Below are 13,355 nucleotides of genomic sequence, written 5' to 3' on the forward strand. Positions count from 1 at the left end.
CACAGAGGAAGTAGAACTTAGTGTTTTAGAGTCAGATGGCCCCAGATTTAGATCCTGGCTCCAAGATTTATCATATCTGTGATCTTGTCAAATTTCTTAAACTACTTTGTACATTTCTTCATTTATAAGATAGAAATGTGATGCATTGTACATAGCTCTTGTAAGTTTTAAGCATGAAACAAAGTGTAAAATGCATAAAATCGTGTCTGGCACAAAGTAAACTCTCAGTAAAAGGTATCTGTAACTATTAAGGCAGTTAGTCTCATAGGAAAAATTAGAATTTATTGATAGTCATAAGAAAAGTAAGGTTTACTAGAGCAAATATTTGTGCCAGTAAATTCAGAAAAGCAATTTCTTAGAGTTTTCTGATTGGGTAATTGTCAGAAAAAAAATCTCCTGGAAGAAATTGTCCTTCTAATTCCTGTTTTCTCCTTGTCTATAGGAGAATAGTTGATTACATTACTACTGCTGATATTTTAAATACTACATTTTATAAATACAAAACATGTCTTCTGATGATCTCAAATCACTCATCTCTCTTTAAACCTCCACAGTGGTAAGAGGAGGTTTGTTACAGTGGGTAAAAACCAGTCACAGGCCAACTATTGAAAAATACCTCCTTCTTAACACTTCCCCAGACTGCAGGCAAACCCTATGATGAAATATCTGGCCTGTGTCCAATTGTTTGCTCTGGTAGATGTCCTCTCATCTCTGTAAGACATTAACTGAAAGCTTAAGCTAATGTATTTGATATAGTTTATGCATGATCCTTCCAAGATAGCATTTGAATAATTCACATGTGGTGACCGCTAAAAAAAGAAACAGAAACATTGGGCAAAATCCTTCATTCCTATGTCAAAAGACTCGAGGGTTCTCACACTTTCCCAAATTGTAGTAGAGATATTTGCAGGAGAGACACAAAAAAATTACCATTGAGAAAAGCTAGTTATAAACTAGAAGAATTCGTAATATTCCATGTGGTCGCTATTCTTTTCTCATTTAACCTCAGACATAAGTAACATCTTTACAACTCTTAAGAAAACTTTTTTAAAAGTCTTAGGAAATTTATGAGGAAATTACTACATAGCAGACTTGCCATTGATTATAAATGTTTATATATTTATATAATATTAATGAATGATATCATCATTTGAAATAGACAAAATAATAAAATGATAACAGCTGATGACCTTTTTTTTATTTGGCCAGAACTTTTATGTCTAAATGGGTAAAAAAAGGGACCACACCAGTATAGAAATCACCCATAACCTAACCTAGAAACAACCCATAACCTAACCTAGGAACACAGTCTGAAAAATAGAAGAAAATTCTCCAAGTAGTTTTACTAAAAGAAAATATAATAATCACGTGAGTACAATAACACAAAAAGACATAATGAAACCACAGAATGAAATGAGCTGGGATTGCAGTGGAAAAACTCCGAAACTGAGACATCACTTAAGCCTGATGACAAACTTCTAAATGAATTAGAAATAATAAGGAACGTAATAGAGTGAGCTGAAGTGGAGTTACGTTAATAGAGGAAAGGACCAAGATGACCATAGTGAAAGCAGAGGAAAAAATAATATATATGAAGAAGAAAAGATCCCTGAAACGAAGGAAGGATTGCATCTGCAGAGTGAAAGACCACACTCTCTTCCAAGAAAAATGAGTATGGAGCAGTCAACTCTCAGGAATCTCCTGGGTGAGTTACTGTTACTTTCAAGATAATAATTCTTCAGGCATACAAGGAGGAAAACAAGCCACTCACAAGGAAAGATGTGAGCAAAATAGGCCATCCTCGGACATGGTCCCAGCCACATTCAACGCCATGACACAGAGAAGCCATGTCTGCAAGTTGTGTAGAAGGACCCCCAGGAGAATGCACGCTGTTGTCACACTGTCGTTCAAATATAGCGGCAAGAGGCAGATACTTTCAAATATGAAAAACCTCGAGGACTAAAGCACTTTTGAGCCCTTCTTGGGGAAAAAAGTACCATGCAATTAAATCAAGCCAATAAAGTCATCGATGGAGAAACCTTAGTGAAAGGCATTCAGTGTGGACGTACCACAGAGCAGTGTCTCTAAAATTCCGAGAAAAAGCAGTATTGTCAAATTCCATACACAGCCATGTTATTCTGTTATCAAGGCAATAGGCAGATATTCTCAAACCTGCAAGGACTCGGGGAATGTAGAAGCTCTGAATTTCTTTTCAACAATTGATGGTGAAATTCAGTCACTCAAAGGTCATTCAAATTGAGGTCAGAAATGGAAAGGCCATAGAAAGACTAAATACAATGGAAAATAATCAATGTATAAAAAGAATGTAAATATTATTATGCCCTTTATCAACTTAAAAAATATCTAAATAACAAAATTTAGATTTAGGGCACAAGGGATGGGTCAAGGAGAGAATACACTAATATTAACAGCTGGCAACCAATTGTTATTCTCAAAAAGCAAAACATGTAGTTAAAAAATAGAACTGTAATTTGTAATTTTTATTATTTCTTTAAACTTGGAGGGTCTTTTGCAGATTAAATATCTTTTGTGCAGAAATACTTCTCTGAAGTTCCACAATTACTTTAATTCCCTCCTACTAAATACAAATTTAAATGTAATGGTTCATACTTTAAGAATAGTATGCATGGTGTGATACATTTTTATAAATGTATTTATATTTCTGTATATATATAAATATATCTTTTATAGATATAAATATAAGCACAGAGATGTTGGAATTATGTTCATCCAATGTTAATAATGCCTCTTTACAAGTAGTGTGATTTTACTTATTTTTTTTCTAAGTATATAATTTTAAATTTTCTTCATCTGTTTTTTTCTGTATTGGTTGACATTGTAATAAGCATGCATCATATTTATAAAAATAATAATATCATTATCCTAAGAAAAACTTATAAAGGAACAAAGGAAGAGAAATAATCAAGGGAAGTCAGTGACAGTGTGAGACTGGATGTCCCCAGGTCTGAAGGTGTCATTTCAGGTTAATCATTTCATTTGCTTCATTCATCAGAGTACAAAGCCATCCAGTAAAATGCCTTTAATGCTGCTTCACCCTCAAAACCTCAGAGAAGAGCCACTCTCTTCCATTCCTGGGAAAATAAACAAGGTTCAGAATTTCTCTCTGGCACCCAGGGCATTGCGGTGTAAAGGCACCAATACCAGCTCTGTGTTATTTACCATGTGTATCTGATGACATATCTTTGCATATAGTTTAACATTATTAATATTTTATTTGGAATTTGGCAAGAGAAAATCCTTTCTTTAACCAAACATCTATCGAGTGCTTACAAATATGAAGTACTAAATAATGAATGCTATCATCAAAAGCTTTGGTCTCATCAGGGAGACAAACATATAAAGATCATTAATGATTTGCCAGGCAACTGAGAAATCACTGCATATTCTCAACTTGTGCTACCATATTCTCCCAGTCCCAGAGGTTGTCTCTTCAAATTCATTAAATTCAGTGCCAGCTGGATATGACATGATTTTTTAAATGTATTTGAATGTTTCCATTTAGACATTTGTTGGGAGCATGTGAATAAGTTTTATATTATGCATTATTTATATTCTTATTTGGCAAAACAAAATTAATGTTTAAAAATAATAAATGTTGCAGTTTACCCTATGATCTTTTAGAGTCCTTGTTACTATTATGTTCAGTGCCATCCAGTTCATTTTTAAATGGATTTTCCATTGAAGCTGATGTCTAATGCAATTAATGCATGAAATGAGGGCCAGACAGCATGAATTATTCACTGGGTTCTCACACTTGCCTTTATGGTTAAGTCATCATAATATATCATAGTTACCATGGAGAATGTTAAGTCTCTAAAACCAAAAATTATTACTCTCTTTAAAGTTTCTTTTATATTTCACATAAGTATATGTGTTATGAGACCCATTATCAGGGACAAAGGACTTTACTTAAAGAATAAATTTTGATATTATAACTTTAAATAAAACATAATCTTTATCTTTAATGAACTCAGATTTGTGTACATATAGCTTCCTAAGAAATAAAGCACTTTTAAAGCATTTATCTTCCTTCAAAGCTGAGTTTGAATTAAATATATTTACTTTAGTACATTAGTCTATAATTAATTCTGATTTTATATCCCCTAAGATTATTCATGAACACAAAGTGAGGAAAAATACCAAATTTGATCTGCAAGAATATTGTTTTTTAGTTGTCTGTCTTTTCTTAACTTAATCATTTTAATTTGAGTTTTAATATATCTCAGAGTAGTGACACGCTCTTCATTTATTTCTAAGGCATGTGTTTGAAAATGGAGTTTACAGGCTATGGTACCATTACACTTAGATTAAAATGTAAACGTCCTCCTGATAACCCATCCAGCCTTCAGGACTTGCTATGTTGACCACATTTCCTCAAGCTCCTCCTCTAACTTCTATTCTACCCACACTGGCCTCTTTGAAGAGTCCAAACTCATTTCTGACTTTAGGCTCTTGCCTCACCCTTCCTTCCGTGTAGTGGGCAAGCTCTCTCCAAATCTACACACTGTAGCTAAGCCAGGTGTTCAGAGCTTAGTTCAAATGTCACCTTGGTGAAGATATATCATTGTTATATTTTCTTCATAAAAAATTACTATTTGGGCCTCCCTGGTGGCGCAGTGGTTGAGAGTCCGCCTGCCGATGCAGGGGATACGGGTTCGTGCCCCGGTCTGGGAGGATCCCATATGCCGCGGAGCGGCTGGGCCCGTGAGCCATGGCCGCTGAGCCTGCGCATCCGGAGCCTGTGCTCCGCAACGGGAGAGGCCACAACAGTGAGAGGCCCGCGTACGGAAAAAAAAAAAAAAAAAAAAAAAAATTACTATTTAAAGTTACCTCATTAATGTATGGTTTGTACATCACAAACCATAATTACAAGTTAATTGTGATCTGTCCCACATGCAATGCAACCTACATGAGACTTAGACACTGGTTTCTGCCTCTTTTGGTCCCTGTGTCCCTTATCACCAGAGCCAGGGGGCACTCCCAACACAGAGTGAGTGGTCATTACATATTTGTAAAGTGAATGAACCAGGATCATCTAGGGCAGGGGTTGGCAAACTTTTTCTGGAAAGGGTCTGATGATAAATATTTCAGGCTTTGTGGGGGGTATATCCTTCCCTTCTCTTCCTTGTCTTTGCTTTCCTTTCTTTCTGCAACCCTTTAAAAATGTAAAAACCACTCTTAGGCAGACTTTACAAGGACAGGCCATAGGACAATTTTGCCCATTGTTTGGATTTTGCCCATGAGTCAGAGGCATGGTATCCCAACCCTGATCAAGGTGCCTTACTATATCACAGATTCTTACTCTAGATCCCTGAATCAGTCTCTAGAGGTGGCCCAAGAATCTGCATTTTCTTCAAGGAGATTTTCTTGACACTTAGCCGTTGATAAATTTGAGAACTAGGGGATTGAAGTGAAGTGAATAAGTTTAGTGAGTTACCTAGGAAAGAAAATAATCACAATAAAATTTCACTAAGCAATAAGGTTTGTTTTTTTTTGGAAAATGTTAAATAATAGTTTAATTTTTGTAGAATTTATCATATTAATTTACCTTTTCTCCACATTTAATGAGGAACGGCACTTTATCTACTTTTCTTAGATGCCAAAGAGTGGAGTTTGTCTATGCTATTCCATTAAAGAAGTGAGTTTTAAAAGCCAAGCTTAAATTTAAATGAAATATCCAATGCTTTGTTCTACACCTATTTTCAGACTTTGCAGTGGACACCAGTGCTGGCTACAAACTCTTTGTTTAGTAGAAACCTGACATGGAATTGGGTCACTGAGAAGGAGAAAGCTTTAATAGGGCTTTCTTTGAAGGGTCCTTAAATTCTATTCCAGTCTATTTGTGCAGTAATATTTAGTGAAATGGAAAGCACAGCTGTAATTATTCTCACTTTCAATGTAGCAACCCTTCAACACAAGCTTAAAAACATTTTGCATCTGTAGATTTTAGTGTCAAATTGATTTATCATTTACCAGATGCTAGGAGCAATGTGAAAAATAGAAAGAAGAATAATTAAAAGTAAAAACCGCAACCTATTTGTAATTTTTAAAGTTTTTTTGTTTCTTTGTTTCAAATTATATAGAAGCTTGGACTATATTTTCTCATGATCTGACTTTGAACATGTCCAGTCAAAGATTTGTGATTCATATAACCTCTTGTTTTATTATTTCTATACTTTTATTTATTAGGGGTATTTATGCCTTTATTACTTACTTATAATGCTTATTTTAAACACTGAGTGTGCTCCAGGCACTGTACTAAGCACTGCCTCAGCATGGTCTGCTTTAATCCTCTCTCCCTGCTCCCTGCCCTCTCACTCTGTGGATGAAGAAGCCAAGGCTGAAAGAGGTTACACCCATGGGAAGTGGTGGAGTTGGGAGGGCCATCATTCGGGCAGACCTGAAATATGCCAATAGAAGAGGAAGAGGAGAGAAACAAAGGATTTGGACATACAAAGGAAGAAAAAGGATAAACAAGGTGGAAAAGGTAGAGAAACAAAGAGTTGTCTTGAGTTCATGTCACTTGATAAGACTTCTCAAGACAATGTCAAGCAATGGAGAACAGCATTTCTCTCAAGTATCTTCTTCTGTTTAGTGGCTTTTAACTTCTCTGTGAAAAATAAATATTATGATGCTACTTAAAATGAAGTACATCTTGTCATTTTCCCTAAATTTTGTGTGTTTTAAAGAAAAAAGACTTTTCCTTAAACAGAACAGAAACCATCCTTACCCAAATCACATTTATTAAACTTGTATCCATTCATGGCAATTTTTACCCTAGAAAACCCACAACTGAATGTCAGATAGATAATAACCAATCTAGACCAAAAGTTTATATATAATTGTGAGGGACCTGGATTGAACATTCTTTAATGGAACGTTTTCTTAGAAAATGTCACTTTATAACAGATTCCAAAACACGGCGTCATGATATGCTAAGAGGCCAGAATACAATGCGGAAAGTTGATTCAAATATGCAGAGTCACGTACATACACATGGTTCTGCATATACGTGCACGTATACACAAACACACCCAGCTTTCTCTCCAGAAAATGTTTTAAGTGTTTATTGTTCTGTTACCATATAAACACATAGAAGCATATTCCTATGGTTATGTCAGTGCTTAAAAAATCTATTATTTTATATTCAATGCCAATTTCCTAAAACCATGAGATACTTATTATAGGATATAAATGATCTTAAACAATTAAATCCTATGCTGCTAGAAGGTGTTTATTTCAATTAGGAAGGTCTTTTATGTGATAAAAAGTGATGACAGATGCCTAATAAAGCATGACCTACAATTAACAAGTTAAAGCATTTTGTCATGTAATAATCTCAAAACCAAAGACATATATGACACATTAGTATCCCCTTAAAAGTCATACAGATTGAACATTTTCCTCCAGCTCTCTAAATGTCCATTTGCAAAGCATAATGTGGTGTCATGATGATTTTCTTTCATGCCCTTGTGGTGTTTAGTTAATACCAAAGCTTAATATGATCAAAATGCTGTGAAGCAACCAAGGATCAGAGGGTAACAATGGTGATCTCAACCACATTGTGGCCATATTATTCAATAGTTTGAAAAGGAACTAATGACCATGGTTTTTCTTGGTGGGGAAGAGTGGTTACTGAGTGAAAAGAAAAATTAGAGAATTCCAAAATAATTGCACAGCAGCTATTCTTCAACTTCCATATGAAGTTGTATTATTATTACCACTATTATTATCTCTAGAACTACAAATTGTTTTAATTAATACCTTCATAGGAAAATGATAATTGATATGATAATCAACTGATAAAAAGATTTAGAACAAACATACAGAATTGCATTTCTTGCAATATAAACAAAATGAAATAGATAGCTAGTCATTTTATGGTAAAATTGTAGAACCAAAGACAAATGTTAAAAGCATCTAAAAAAGAAAAACAGATTAGCTACAAGGTAACAGTAGACATCCAACTTCTCAAAATAAAAAAAAATGAATGCTAGAAGAGAATGAAATAACATAAAGTTTTAGAAAAAAATATGCTGGCACATAATTGTATACCTAGCAAATGAGAATGAAAAATGACACATTCAGATAATCAAAAAGGAGAGTTTATCACCAAAAGATTTCCACTAAAAGAAAATTTTAAATATGTCCTTTAAGAAGAAGAAAAATGATTCAAATTGAAGGTCAAAAATGAAGAAGAAATTAATGAGGAAAGAAAAAGACAAACATAGATAATTCTAAATAAACATTGACTGTATAAAACAGTAATAATAACTTCTAATAAGAGAGTTAAATATAGAATTAAAATACTCTTCAAGAATTTTCATGCCAGCTAGCATAGGAAAGTTGGGTGTTGTCAGGAGTTGATGATATAAGGTCTTGTATTATCCAGTAGAAGAATAAAGAGATCAAATTTAGACTTTAGCAAGCAAGCTAAAATTTCAAAGTAACCACTAAAATAAAAAAATGAAATAGAATTTATAAATTTTGAACAAAAAAAGGGAAATTGGTAGCATAAGAGAGAAAAATATTGTAATAGAATAGAAGGGATGCAAAAGGGGAAAAAGCAACCCAAGAAGGATATAGAAAAAAAAAAAGTAGACATAGTATAATGGAAATAAATCCCAATATATTAATGTTCATAATAAATCTGAATGGATAAAATTCATCATGTAAAAGGTAACAATAATCAGACTGAATTGAAAAAATACACAGATACTTTTTAGAAGAAACAAGGAGAAACATTGTAAATAATAGAAAGAAGGCTGAAAGTAAGAAGAGCTTACACAGAAATAGATAGAAAAAGATACATGCAGATATTTGGGAGTAGGAAAGATCATGGCACATGGAAGCTAAGTGTTGGAGCAAAATGAGTGGGTTTCCCTCTATGAATGTGAAACATGAGATTAGAGAGGGAGGTGAATTTTGAGCATAAAGAACCTTGTAAGCAAGATAAGAATTTTGGATTTTATTCTAAAGGGAATGGGAACTAAACACGTTTAGCAGTGGAATAATGTAATCTGTGTAACAGATTGAGTTAGGGAGAAATCAAGAATCCAGACTTGGTGCTTATAAATTTTGAGAGACATTCAGTGGAGGTGTCAAGTAAGCACTTGGATCTACACATCTGAACTTAAAATTCCAGGTCTAAACTGGAGCTCTAGGTTTGGAAATTCTCAGTACACAAGCGGTATTAAAATGTGCTTGGTCTCTTTAGAGAATGTTGGCTGCAAAGAACCCAAGATTGAACCACAATAATTCAACATTTAGAGGAGGTACAGAGAGGGTAGAACTATCAAAGGAGTCTGAGAAGGAGTTCCAAAGAAACAGCAGGAAGACAGGGAGTGTGTGTTAATTACAACTAACTGTAACGGAATCACTCATAAGTACATCTCTCAGTCATAGTAGTTCATTTGCCAACTCTGAATTTCAATCAATAACTTGGAGCAGAGATTAAAATATCAGTATATTTTCCCTACAGTTTTGTCCAAAATGTGTCTTTCATTTGATACAGAGCACTGAAAACTCTATTTTATGAAAATTTATACAATGGAAGAGATAATTTGGGAAAATCCACTCCCATTCTTAGCAACAACAGCTTCTTTCCTCCCATAACCTTCTTTCTTTTCTTTAATAATGGAACCTCCAGAATTTTAGGTGGGCACATGGTCTACCAGAAGATTCCATTTCCTATCCTCACTTATACATCAATGTAGCCATCTGGCTAATATTTGGACACGGGTGTAGAAGAAATGTGTGAAATTTCCAGGATGTTTCTTTAGACAGATGGGATTTGTGCTTTATTTTACTTTTCTCCTAGAAAGAGAGCATGATTGTAGAAGAGGAGCCATCCTGTACTACAAGATGGAAACCTAATTTTGAATGAGACAGTAACAAGATGAAAGAAATAGTTTTTGGCACCATTAAGTCACTAACAAAGCTTTGGCCTAACTAAACAGATCTTAATTAAGAATAAATACATTTCGGTCTACTTTAAGTCACAGTAGTTTTACCTCTCTTTGTTATAGCAGGCTAACCTGTTTTCCATGCCCATAGAGTTACTTCTATCCACTGAAATATTTTTGCTTACTTTTTTTTTTAATGTGATAAGTCGCACCTATGGTCAACTCATCTATGACAAAGGAGGCAAAGATATACAATGGAGAAAAGGCAGACTCTTCAGTTAGTGGTTCTGGGAAAACTGGACAGCTACATGTAAAAGAAAGAAATTAGAACACTCCCTAACACCATACACAAAAATAAACCCAAAATGGATTAGAGACCTAAATATAAGAGCAGACACTATAAAACTCTTAGAGGATAACATAGGAAGAACACTTTTTGACATAAATCACAGCAAGATATTTTATGATCCACCTCCTAGAGTAAAGGAAATAAAAACAAAAATAAACAAATGGGACCTAATGAAACTGAAAAGCTTTTGCACAGCAAAGGAAACCATAAACAAGATGAAAAGACAAACCTCAGAATGGGAGAAAATATTTGCAAATGAATCATCAAAGGGTTAATCTCCATAATATATAAACAGCTCATGCACCTCAATATTAAAAAAAACAAACAACCCAATCCAAAAGTGGGCAGAAGACCTAAATAGACATTTCTCCAAAGAAGACATACAGATGGTCAAGAAGCACATGAAAAGCTGCTCAACATTACTAATTATTAGAGGAAGGCAAATCAAAACTACAATGAAGTATCACCTCACACCAGTTAGAATGGGCATCATCAGAATATCTACAAACAACCAATGCTGGAGAGGGTGTGGAGAAAAGAGAACCCTCTTGCACTATTGGTGGGAATGTAAATTGATACAGCCACTTTGGAGAACAGTATGGAGTTTCCTTAAAGAACTAAAAATAGAATTACCATATGACCCAGCAATCCCACTACTGGGCATATACACTGAGAAAGCCATAATTCAAAAAGATGCATGCACCCTAATGTTCATTGCAGCACTATTTACAATAGCCAGGTCATGGAAGCAACCTAAATGCCCATTGACAGATGAATGGATAAAGAAGATGTGTTACATATATACAATGGAATATTACTCAGCCATAAAAAGGAATGAAATTGGGTCTTTTGTAGAGATATGGATGGATATAGAGACTGTCACACAGAGTGAAGTAAGTCAGAAAAAGAAAAACAAATATTGTATATTAACGCATATATGTGGAACCTAGAAAACGTTACAGATGAACCAGTTTGCAGAGCAGAAATTGAGACACAGAAGTAGAGAACAAATGTATGGACACCAAGGGGGGAATGAGGTGGGGGGGGGACGAACTAGGAGATTGGGATTGACATGTCTACACTGATGTGTATAAAATGGATGACTAATAAGAAGAAAAATAAATAAACTAATTAATTAAAACAAAAGAAAGCAGAAAAGGTTCATAGACTACAGCTAGGTAGTATCTGTATAAGAACTTACCATAAGGTTTATTCTAGGCAGTGAGGGTAAAAAGACATAAATGAGGTAAAGAATGATGAACACTGAGAGAATCAATGGATTGAAATTCCCAGTAGGCCTGCTAGGTTGTTGGCATTGGGGTTCTAACGGAAATGAGCTTAAAAGATATTGGTTAGTAATTGGGATACATGGCTAAAATTATGCAGAAGTTCAGTTAACAGTAATGTCAGGGTTTGGGGAATGGCCATGGGATTGAATAACTAAGGAAGTGTGGAGAACAGGAGTATTTGAGGGGAGGAAGTCTGCTAGAAAGAATTATCCACTTACATAATAAGAACAAGAGCAGTCTCAGAAGTAAAGAGTGAGTAAGGAATTAAGGCCATAATCAAAGGAGAGGCAACTCCCTGAAGGTAAATGGCAGTAGCAGGGTATTAGTCTGATGACATCAGATTCAAATATAGGAAGATTTGGGTAAGTTGTTGGGAAGGATAGAGAAAGGATGACAAAAACACCCATCCAACATTTCAGTCTGGTAGTACAAGAGTTATCAGGGGAAAAAACAAAACAAACAAACAAAAAAAACCCCACAATTTAATTTAAGCTATAGCAGTGGCGGTTTCCTTTGGAGAAACCAGGTTTTCATGAATGCAAGAAGATGAATGGTGAATTTAGAGAAGTTGAAAAAACTGAGGATTCTTGCATAAGATGGACAAAGAAATCCAGACACTGAGAAAACATGCAAGCTGGAGAGAAAGGAAAGGACATAGCAAAGGGCGTGGAATCCTTGGGAGGCAGGGCTTATCATGGATACTGACAATAAGGATAGGGGCTAGTGAGGGTAGCCTAGTGACTCACAGTAGACAATGGTGCTAGGGCTGTGAGGATTGTGAGGAAGGGAGGCGTGGGTTTCTGGGACACTCTCCATCCCACTGTACAGTTCATCTTCGACTTCCAGTAGGAGATAGGTGAACTGACTCTCAATGTGTATGCTCAGTTAAGACCATTGTTTATAGAGTTGAAATTTTTGGAGAAGCTGGAGTCAGAACCCCTTCTCCTGTGATGATACAGTATCCAAGGACAATGACTCATCTCTCTTTGCCCTTTAATAATTATGTGATTCTGAGAAAGTTATTTAACTTTTCTGAACCACTATTTCCTCATTTTAAAATGTTAACAATAACTGTGATAATTAAATGAAGTAACATATAAATTGGTTTAGAGCATGGCTTTTGGTGGACATTCAGTATATATTACCTGTTACTGTTTATTCCCCCAAAGCTTAAGTTAATGATTTAGGAAAGAACATCAAAGCCCATTGTCTTGTTCTTATGGTTAGAATTAATTCCTCTCCCATTCAGAAATTTACCTACTGACTTCCAGACGCTTGGTTACATTTACTAAACATGAACTGAAGGCAAATCATCTCCTATTAGTACCACTTCTGCTTCTGGGATGGAGAGAAAGTATGTTGATTTGAAACTAGTTGGTATTCATTGTTATGTCTGTAACAAATTATGAACTCATCATGTGAACTAAACACTCTAATACTCTAAAAACTATCACTGTTTAGACTTCCTGACCTGTGGCATACAGAGTAAAGCCAATTGCTATAATTCAGAAATTATGATCAAAACAGAATAAAAATGACTGTTTATTCTTTTTTTTACTGGGATAAAAATTGGTAGAAAATGGAAAAACAAATACAGATAACATTGACATCATGTTTTTTTCTAAGAATGTCATACAGGAAAATCAGAAAGACGAATATTCAAATCTTTGAAGGAATTTGATTTTTTTCAACAGCATTTCATGTTACTCAGTCTAACCCCTATGTCTAAAGAAATACTGATGCCAAGGGATCCCATATTAAAGAATTACT

Source organism: Mesoplodon mirus (assembly GCF_964341445.2).
Source record: "Mesoplodon mirus genome assembly, chromosome: 10".
Lineage (NCBI taxonomy): Eukaryota > Metazoa > Chordata > Mammalia > Artiodactyla > Ziphiidae > Mesoplodon > Mesoplodon mirus.